General features: G+C 41.1%; 1 pseudogene; it reads left to right on the top strand.

The window, feature by feature from the left end:
- Window positions 1-3220: 3220 nt before the first annotated feature.
- LOC136317666 (ATP-binding cassette sub-family F member 2 pseudogene) lies at window positions 3221-8491 on the top strand (annotated as a pseudogene).
- The last annotated feature ends 1702 nt before the right edge of the window (window positions 8492-10193 follow it).

Below are 10193 nucleotides of genomic sequence, written 5' to 3'. Positions count from 1 at the left end.
TATGGAGAGGAGAGGAGGTGGTGTTTAATATTATGCTACAAGAAATTGCCAAATAGAAGTAGAATAAGACTAGGTCTTTGTCTCCTCAAAAGCCTTACCATCTATCTCATTTGGAATGCAAAATTAAATGGGACACAATCAGCAAATGAGTGGATGCTAAAGCTTCACAAATGAGGTGAAACTGGAGATGAATTTTATAAAACTTGAACAGAAAAAAATCTTCTGAAAGAGGGAGCAATTAGCACTAGCACAGGCGTGGAGGTAGTAATTAACATGAAGAAGTCCTTGAAAATTTGAGCTTGATCTCACTTATGTGTGGAAGCTAATGAACACAATAAGCTGTGGAACAAAATGGAAACAGAGGCATAAGCACATGGAACACATGGACAGGTGTCAGAGAGGAGTGGGGTTGGAGGCTGGATGGAAGAAGGTGAAGGGGTCAGTCAACAAAACACATATATACATAACACAGAGAGACAGATGACAGTATGGTGACAGCCAGAGCAAATGCGGAGTGGAGGGTAGGTGGAAGAGGGCAAAGGGGAGATAATGGAGACAGAAACAGACCTTGCTTGGGGTGATGGGCGCACACTGCAGTGTATAGATGATGTTTTATTGAGTTGTACACTTGAAACCTGTAACCCAATAAATTCAATTAAAAAAGAAGAACAGTATAGTTTGAGAGACTAGAAAAAATGAGCTACTACGTTGGCTGCATTCAAAAGTTTTGATTTTAGTAATTTTTATCACTTACTTCTAAGCACCTTAAAATTTACATTATAATTTTTTATTTATCCCATGAGTGATTTAGAAAAACGTTACTCATTTCTGAAACTATAAACGCCCTTTTTCTTTGGTTGTCAATATTCTACCTTAATTGCATTATCATCAGAAATGTATCTGCATGTTATCCATTCTCTGATGAGTTTAATTCAGTAACATTTATTGACTTGCTGATATATTTGAAACTTAAGCTTGTTTCCACAGGCTTCATACTTCCCCTTTCTTCTAATGAGCTTTTAAAAAGACTAAGTAAACCAATACGAATGTTTCAAGGACATTTGAACACTTTAACCCTGATTACCTCCTTTTAATTTTCTCAATATTTTTTTTTTCATTTAGCTCTCTTTTCTTTAACTTCACACATTGGATATTATATTTGGTATTATTTCATAAGAGCATCTGCTTACATATGGACATGTCACTGTTTTCTGTGCCTTCCATCACACTCTCCATCAGACCTGATTTCTGCGGTAAATTTCCTGCTGTCTGAGAGACATCTTTAGAAGTTCTTTTGTTAATAGTCTGTTGGTGATGAACTATCTCATTTTCAGTTTATTTCAAAATGATTTTTTTCCACGCATATTATTGAAAAACAGCTTTCTAGGTACACAACTATAGATAGACAAAAATTTTCTCAGCAGTTTTAAATATTATTTTGCTCTCCTGGATTACATGGTTATATTTAAGAAGTCTGCTATTATTCTAATTGCCATTCCTTTGCAGATAACTGTTCTACTTCCGGATTAACAAAAATATTTTTCTTACTTTGATGTTCTGCAGGTGCATTACAATATTCCTAACTGTGGACTTTTTTTTTTTTTTTTAATCATGATTGGTATCCCTTGGATTTTGGACCTGTGAATTCAAGTTGTTTTTTTGTTTGTTTGTTTGTTTGTTTTTTGTTTCTTTTATTTTATTAGTTCTGGAATATTTTCATCCATTATCTCTTAAGAAAAGTTTTTTCTCTATTCTCTATATTATTTTCTTCTGATGTAGTTATTTATATTAATCTTCCTTATTTAATCCTCCATATGTCTAAAATCTCCTTGTCGCTCTACAATCACTTGGAGTAATATCTGAGTCACAATTTTCTTCTCTAAAGATGTTTATAGTCTGCTCGAAAACCTATCCAGCGAGTTTTTAACTATTTTGCCATTTCTAAGGTCATATTGGGCAACGTGTCAGACGGGTTCCGACCACTTGTGTAGTCGTGTATTGTCTGCACAGCTGTCTGTGAGCTGTCATGTCATTAAAATTGTCATACATAGTTATTTGCAGCACCTGAAGGTCCTGGAAGTCTAAAGCTGGTATTCTTAAAGGAAACAGTGACTGAAGAATTTTAAGTACATTCAAGCTGCCCTTCAAATGTAAATTCCACAGACAAAAACTATCAATTATGGAAGAGTCAAGGAAATAATATATACGTGCTTTTCTTAAGAAACTTAAAACATAGCAATCTAGTCAACCAAAAGATGATGGGAGAAACTACCGCAAAGGGTAATGGCTGAACATACAGTGTTTCCGTAAAGTCATGGTGCACTTTTGACCGGCCACAGGAAAGCAACAGAAGATGGTGGAAATGTGAAATCTGCACCAAATAAAAAGGAAAACCCTCCCAGTTTCTGTAGGATGATGTGGCAGCATGTGTGCATGCACAGATGATGACGTAACACTGTGCATACAGCGGAGCAGCCCACGGCCATGCCAGTCGAGATGTGGATGGTACAGAGGAACGTTCAGTGTGTTCTGTGGCTCGCTAAATTCGAATCCGTGACCAAAGTGCAACATGAATATCGGCGTGTTTATAATGAAGCGCCTCCACATAGGAATAACATTACTCAGTGGGATAAGCAGTTGAAGGAAACCGGCAGTTTGGTGGAGAAACCCCGTTCTGGTAGGCCATCAGTCAGTGACGAGTCTGTAGAGGGTATACGGGATAGCTACCTAAGGAGCCCTAAAAAATCTGTGTGTGAGCCCACATTGAACTGCACTGAATAGGTATGAAACTGGGAGAGTTTTCCTTTTATTTGGTACAGATTTCACATTTCTATCGTCTTTTGTTGCTTTCCTGTGACCGGTCAAAAGTGCACCATGACTTTACAGACACACTGTATTTAACCAGATGCCTAAGGCTAAAGGCGATAGAGTGGATTACAAAGAAAAAAAAAAACCACAATAAAAATTATGTATATCCTTATAGTGATAAAATAAGAAAACTTAAATTAAAGAATCAGGAGACCAAAGAAAGAAAGTAGAGGCAGGAGGCAGAACAAGTTTACTGATTGTCTTATCTCATTGTTAATAGCTGGGAGTGCATATCATTTACAAAGAAACTAGAAAGCAGGGAGGGGCCCAAGGAGCAGCTGCTGGGACCGAGGCTGAGGCGCAAGGCCCAGATTCCTAAAGGTGCAGTAATGTGCCCATGTGGTACATCATCATGCGGTCTGACCTGGCCAAGAAAGAGGCAGCCAAAGCAAAGGAAGCTGGTAGAACACTGCACTAGCTTAGAACAGGACTTGAAGAAAACAGAGATGCTGTCACAGTGCCATAGGTGGCAGAGGTGAAAAATTATGTCAATGGTCAAGAGACCACAGAAGTGATTTTGCTGACCAGGGATTTAAAGCAGTGTTTTTCAACCACTGGTTCACAAAATACTTAACCACCCCAAAGTTGTATGAAGATTATATAAACCGGTGGTTGAAAATCACTAATTTAGTTGATCTAATAAATGAATCAGTACTAATGTGTCTCTCATTCAGTGCTTCATTCACACCCTTTAAATTCAGGACGATGCCTTACTCCAACAGAGCAATGCTACTGCCAGGAACTTCTTGCAGCATGGCTAGCTGGTAGGGGGAATATTTGGAGAAAGGTGACTACCCCACCACCAAGTGCATTATCTATTACCACGAAGATGTTTTTGTTTTTGTTTTAAATTAAAAAGTAAATGGATTTAATAATGGTCAGTTTTGTCATCTGTCATCTGAGCTTAGGAATGCACATTGTCCCTGCACTCCATGCAGAGGGCACAGCTGCACATTGAGGAGCTCTGCTCATCGTCCTCGTCAGGGTGCTCATTAAGGTGCTCATCAGGGTGCTCATCAGGGTGCTTGACAGGGAGCTCGACAGGGCATTTATTAGGCTGCTCAACAGGGAGCTCGACAGAGCTCTTGGGTGGAACCATTACTGGAGCGGCAGCACTCAAGATGGGACTATACATGGGGTAAAAAACCATCACCAAACTACTGTGTGGGTGATCAGGGGCGCTGCTGGGCCCCTCCCCTGTGCGATCAGTCTCAGCAGTGTGGACAGGAACAAGCAGGTTATTCCTGGATGTGCCCTCCCCACTTGGGCCACCCGACTCAGTTGGGCCATGGACTCCCATGGCATGGCTAGGGGACCCCAGACCTGAGAACTGGAATGGCAGCCAGGCGCCCCTGGGTCCCTGAGCATCTGGGGTGCTCTCCTGGTCCTTTTGGTTGTCTGCATTGGTGGTATCCACATAGGGAATTTGTGGAGCTGCTGGCTCCCCTTTCTTTGCAGGAGTTGTGCTGGTTCCTGCTGAACCAGGACTCTTCCGGCGTCGTTTACTCTTCATGGTGTCGATCAGCCAAGGCTTGTCTCTTTGAAAGTTGGAGTTGTGATACACCTGAAACAAAATTAACCATTTCAGTCATTCTGAGAAAATATATCTATTTGACATTACTTGACCTTTCAGAGTCTGTAGCCATCCGTACAGGTTAGCTCTAAGGGGTTTTAGTTTCATATGAAATCTATACTTCCCGTCTTTCCATAAATACTGCCCCATATGAAATACCCCCAGTACCGTACCCCCTGAAATGATACCCTTTCAGTATATCATTCTCCTTCATCTCTGAGTGGCAGAGAAGGTGGGAAATGGGAGGACCTGCTACTTTACCAGCATTCTGTCGTTCTCTGGCGAGTAAAGTGAAAGGTCATATGGGCATACTTTCTTAAATCCATAGCGGTTCATCTGGCGGATGAAGCTTTTCAGGCTGTTTGACTCAAAGATTTTCTGTGCACCCCTCTGACAAAGAACCTGCATCTTGAAAAGATCTTCGTCAATGACCACTGTTTGTCCATTGTTACTCCAGTGCACGGACGTGAAGGCATCATCCTCCACTATCCTCCAAAGCTTTCTTGGGAACAGGAGTCTGCGAATACCTTTGTTTCTTCGCACATTGCTGGAGCCTTGGCTTAGGTCCTGTGGTTGTGGATTGTCTCTGGGGCTTGGACCTCGGCTTCCAGTTTGGTCCTCACATCTCCCTAAAGTCTGCCATGGGTACACAGTTGGATCCAAGTATTTCACAGATGGGAGCCCTCTTGTTGTTGGCTCTTCATGCCCTGACGAGACCAGCTCATCAGTACTCTGACTAGCCATTGCTAGGTCAGAAATGCCCTCAGTGACAACAGGGATGCCCAATGTATACTGTCCTCAAAATTCTAGAATCCTGGTGTGTGTGTGTGTGGCGAGGCAACCAGCTGCTTAAGTCACTGTCATGTGATGTCACAAAGGTGGCCCACTGTTGAGCCCTGGTCACGTTTGGGGGAGTGGATGGTGCAGGGCCCCCAGCTTCTCTCTGTTTGGAAAGTAGGGGAGAATAGGGTTCAGGTTGTCAGAAAGGGCTCCCCTCTGCTGAGGCTGCCTGTCTTGTGCCTCCGGAAGAGCAGCATGTGCGTGGCTGCCCAGTCTTCCTGGTCTAGAATCTTCTATTTTCCCATCAAGGTCATTCTACAACTTGACCTGTCTGCTGTGGTCTCACAATCCAGCTTTATTATCTTTATTTTCAGATGGGCATCCTCTGGTCATGGCCTCCCCGTGGTAAAGGTCAGGGATCAGCCATCTTGGCTCAGGGCCAGACCCAGCCTGCCCTCTGCCTTTGTAAAGAAGCTGTATTGGCACACAGCGCTGCCCACTATTTATGTATTGTCTGTGGCTGTTCTACACTGAAATAGCAATGCTGAGTCGCTGAGACAGAGTCCAGGTGACCCACAGGCTAAAAATATTTGCTGTCTGGCCCTTTACAAGAAGAGCTTGTGGACCTTTAAAATAGATCATGCAGACAAGGGTGGTGAACAGAAATTCTACTGGGAGGTCATAGAAGACAGGACAGTTTCTTGTTTTTTAACTATCAGATGCAGTCTTTTCTTAAGAGGGTATAGCTTTTGAGAAGTTGGGCATTTGGAGTTTCATTGGCAGAGATGTGGTATCATATTGGCTGTTAATTTCCCTTTCTTCCCAGGTGATGTTCCCTTCTGTATTCGTTGTTCCTGAGGCAGACACAGTGCATTCCTGTTGCATGCCAGGTTGGATGGCTGCAGGGGAGGAGCCCAGTGTCAGGGCATGAAAGCCACGTTGTGCTCAGCCGGGAATCCTGACCTTACCCATACATCCCTGGAGAGAAAAGACACACAGTGCCTGTATTATATTAGGAACACAGTAGATGCTTCATATTCCAGATTTCCCCCCACTCTACCCCCAATGTGATCACCCAGACCTCATCAGTATTTTGTCAAAATGAGGCTAGGATTTCTTGGTTTTGATTATCAGTAGAAATCCCTCTTCAGTCTGTTTCTTAGGCTCCCCATCCTTCAATCTTTAATGTGAGCATCACCGAGGGTCTACCCTTGGTCCTGCATGTTTATCCTTTCCTGAGCTATGATTTTATTCTTCAGTTCTGGTTTCAAGTTTACTGTGTGTTGGATGCTTCTAACTAGATTCCCCACATCTGTCTCAAGCTCAGCATATTCTAAATGGAACTCATTACTTCTTTTCCCAACTTCTTCCCATATTCTGTTTTGGTTACTGACATGACTTGGTATCTTCTTCTTCCTCACCCCCCATATCTGTTCCATTCCAAGTGTATGCTGACTCTGCCTGGAGCATCCTCCCTGTGGCTGCCCTAGTGTTGGTATTTGCTCTCTCTCCCCTGCACTGCTGCAATAATCTTTTCAGTCACTTGACTTCAGGCTTTGCACCCTAGAGAACTTAGAGATGAAGAAAACTGCAACTTGAGCAGTCATTGTCATCTTTGTATCTCAGCCCAGTAGTACAGTTGTCCATATTTTCAAACTCTTCCTTACCTTTCATGATCAAGAGCTGCTCAGTGATATCAAACTGGAATTAAACTCACGTTGTTGTTATGGCCTCTTTGGTTTAAATGGAATTGGAAGGTCCATTCTGATCTCTGCTACTGGAAATGTGAATTGCCCTTTCCTGAGCACACATTAACATCTATTATCTAATTCAGGAGATACTCCTTAGTCACAAGACACCTGTGCACTGTGTGATGGAAATCGACATATCAGGGGCCATGCTGGAGAGGAAGGCTGAGCATCTGGATCACAAAGATGCAGAGTGTGAGAAGTTCACAGAACTCTATGAGTGTCTAGAGGAGCTGGATGCTGACAAGGTGGAAATAAGGGTTAAAAATCTTGTTCATACTGCGTTTCCCACCTGCCATGCACCACAAGAAACTAAAAAAATCTTCCATGGGGGCTGGAGAATGAGGCGTGCCCTTAGCAGTGTCTTCTTCATTTGGCCCTTCAGGCTGTTTTTGGACAAACCCACTAATCTCCTGGATCTTGATGCTTGTGTGTGGTTAGAAGACAAGTTAAAAACTTTTAAGCACACCCTGGTCCTTGTCTCCCATTCCCAGGACTATCTGAATGGTGTTTGCACCAACATCATTCACATGTACAACAATAATCTAAAGTATTATATGGGAAATTATGATGAATACTGAAGACATGGATGGAGCTAAAGGAGAACCAGAGGAAGAGATTTCACTGGGAGCAATATCAAATTGCTCATATGAAGAACAATGTTGCTAGGTTCGGTCAAGGCAGTTCTAAACTGACCCAGCAAACCCAGAGCAGAAGAAGACGCTGCAGAAAATGCAAACATCAAGACTGACAGAGAGGGTTGTGAGTGACAAGACATTGTCATTTTAGTTCCCACCTCCTGTCATTATGATGCATAAATACAGCTTCAAGTACAGAAAATATGAGCTTTGCATCTACAACAATCTAGAATTTGGTATTGATCTTAACACATGAGTGGTTCTGGTAGAGCCCAATGGAGCAAGGAAATCATCTCTTCTGAAGCTACTAATTGGAGAGGTACTACCCACAGACAGGATGATCTGAAAATACTTTCAAGATCATCAGCATTTATAAGAGCCTCCTGACTTAAACCTCTCCCCTTTGGAGTACCTGATGAAGTGCTATCCAGAGATCAAGGAAAAGGAAAAAATGACAAAGATCATTGGGCAATATGGTCTCACTGGGAAATGGCCAATGAGCCAGATCTAGAACCTGTCTGATGGGCAAAAGTGCCAAGTGTGCTCCTCTTGGGCCAGCCCACCAATCGCCTGCATATTGAAACCATTGACACCATGGTAGATGCCATCAATGAGTTCGAGGATGATATTATGCTAGTTAGCCATGATTTCAGTCTCAGTCAGCAGGCAGTGAAAGAAATCTGGGTCAGTGAGAAGCAAAAAATCACCAAGTAGCCTGGAGAATTTCTGGCCTACACGGAGCATCTCAAGTCAAGCTGGTGGTCTAGCAGTCTCAGCTTACCAGAAGGACCCACAATGTGTGGGCTTTTGCCCTGGATGGGCAGAGCAGAGCCACTGGGAAAGTACTTCTACACTGTTGTAGTACAGCTCACCAGCCCTGCTGAGCCTCCACCTGCCTTTGCTGTACTCTGTGACTCTACCTATAGCTGGAGAGTGCCTGTCCTTCCAATTATTTTTGGCTGGGCTCAGCTGGCTGTACCCACCAGCCCATTGCTTGTTCCTGACCCTGAATGATGCAGCCAAAGGCACTTGAGAATGAACAGAAGGGCCCACACCATGGTTGGCTCCCGAAGGAGTTTAGGATCCTGGTTTACTGGGTTTTGGTGATATTTAAGAATACCCCTTAGCCCACCAACCCCATTCCTTTTTGCTTCTGGTTTTGAGCTCTAGATCAAGACCTTAGTTTAATCAGTTTTTAGATAATTATTTAGAAGTATAATTTTTAGACCCAGTAACATCTACAAAGGGTCAAATAAAGAAAGAAGAAGCAAAAATAATAATAATAGAAATTGGAAAGGAAGTAATAAAATGAACTGGTACACCAAAGAGTAAGGTGTGAATCATAGGAGTGGCCCATGTATTTCTCTGCAGGAAGAAGTACTGTATCATCAATAGAGATTAGAATTTCTGCCACATGGTAATAATAAAAAGCAGATGTATTGTCAGTTTTGTTAATGTTTTTAAATTCCTTATAGATAATATACCCCCTTAATGCTTTACCTAGGATAGATCACTCTCACTGTTCCCCTTGATATACTACTAAGAGTAAAATAAACCAATCAAACAATACATAAGAAAATGCTAAAAAAAATATATTACCGACTAAAATGTATTGGTGAGAGGATGAAGAGGAAAAGGAGATATACTGATTTTATCATTCCTTCCAGTATGAAATTAACAGATACAGCTTGAAAGAATAGAAGACTGAAGTATTACATAAAGTTATTTTTAAGTATAACTAATTTTACTTGTACAAAAATGTAAACTTTTTAAAGTATCAAATGATCTATAAATAAAAAAAATAAAGCAAAGCAAGCCAACACATTCTTCAACATTTTATTTAAAAAACAAGAAAGATATAAAATACTATGATATTATTTATATATCACTAAATATATATATATTTAGTATATATATATTTATTGAGACTAAATATATGTATTTATATATCACTAAATATATATATCACTATATATGTTATATCACTAAATGTAAATTGGCTACATTTAAAAATTAAATTATTTCTGATTTTTTTCAAAAGATAAATCAACTCAATTTTTATACAAAAAATATACATAAAACAAAATGATTGAGACAGACTGAGGTAAGCTTGTATTGTTACAGACTTTCCTATTAGGACTTTTGCTGTGTCCCATAGATGTGAGGTCAGTGTGTTTGTTTGTTTTTTTATTGATTTTAATTTATTGTGTTTACATAGATTCTAATGTTGCCCCAAATGCATCCCCCCTCCCCAATATTCCCCTCAACATCTTCCTTCACCCCTCTCCCCATAGCGCCCTCCCCCCTTCCCTTCAGGTTTATCCCATCCTATCATCCCCTTTCCCTCTGTTCTCTTTTCCTCTGGTCTCTTTGATCTCTCTTCTGTCTCAATTTCATTCCTCAGTTCACAAGGTCAATGTGTTTTTATTTTCATTTGCCTCAAGGTATCTTTTGATCTCCTCTTTAATCGCATTATGAACACATTTATTATTTAGTAACATATTATTTAGGCTCTACATTTGTGTTTTTTAGTTTTCTGTAATTGATTTCTAGTTTCATACCATTGTGGTTGAAGAAGATCCTGGA

Source organism: Saccopteryx bilineata, chromosome X, assembly GCF_036850765.1.
Source record: "Saccopteryx bilineata isolate mSacBil1 chromosome X, mSacBil1_pri_phased_curated, whole genome shotgun sequence".
Lineage (NCBI taxonomy): Eukaryota > Metazoa > Chordata > Mammalia > Chiroptera > Emballonuridae > Saccopteryx > Saccopteryx bilineata.
Note: the sequence above shows the minus strand (reverse complement) of the source record. Positions and strands in the feature narration are given on the sequence as shown.